The sequence below is a fragment of the Engraulis encrasicolus genome, chromosome 12 (genome assembly GCF_034702125.1).
Source record: "Engraulis encrasicolus isolate BLACKSEA-1 chromosome 12, IST_EnEncr_1.0, whole genome shotgun sequence".
In the NCBI taxonomy this organism is placed as follows: Eukaryota; Metazoa; Chordata; class Actinopteri; order Clupeiformes; family Engraulidae; genus Engraulis; species Engraulis encrasicolus.
This window is the reverse complement of record NC_085868.1, coordinates 28,441,839-28,442,700: the sequence shown is the minus strand read 5'-3', so window position 1 is coordinate 28,442,700 and position 862 is coordinate 28,441,839.

Below are 862 nucleotides of genomic sequence, written 5' to 3'. Positions count from 1 at the left end.
GCGTCTTTGGCATAAGAGACATTATTTCCGAGTGTTTTGAGAACCCATAGTGTACCACTGCCTTTCTGCCTGTCAGTTAGTTATATAGCTATTTTATGCTAGGTTACGACAGACAGCTAGTTCAATAACACTGGACGTGGCTGGCTATTTTGGACTTCGTTGATGGCTAGCACTTGGGATATTTACTCCCTCAAACCAACACATTTTGTGAAACCCTAGCAATCGGACGTCTGTTTGTTTTATTTCACGTCATTTAAGTAGTTTTTGGTTACCCCCTGTCCAGTTGCCTGCGTGATTTCCTATGATAGTATCCACTTCAAATGAGAAGCTTGTTCAATGCAGCTGAACCAAAATGCCTGTAAGTTTTTTGACACCAATAGTAAACACATCCATTTTAAATAAGATGTATTGTGGCATTATATTTTGTTTTCAAAATCGCATTTGTTGACAACAGCCAAGCGATTACAGTTTGTTTCGCCAGTGAAGTAATGAAGAGAGAGACACGAGAGAGGGTTGGGGAGACAAGGGGTTCCTTCCTCGCGTGACACTATGCGTGGCTGTGCTTGGAGTGAGACAGAGGAGGTCCTCTCAATATTTTGTCGCCAGTCGCCACTGTATATTTAGTTATAAAAAAAAATGTATTGTATTACCGGTATATATAATTGTATTATACAATTGTAATTGTATAAATAATGGATATGGGATATTATGTAGCCAGCAGGCTACTTTAATTTCTACCACAGCAACTTTCTTCTGATCATAACAACATGGCGAACAGCAGACAAGAGATCCTATTTGTGCAGCATCCTGATTAGTGATTGATGGTTGGGATATGTCATTCATATTTGGCACTGCATCAAAG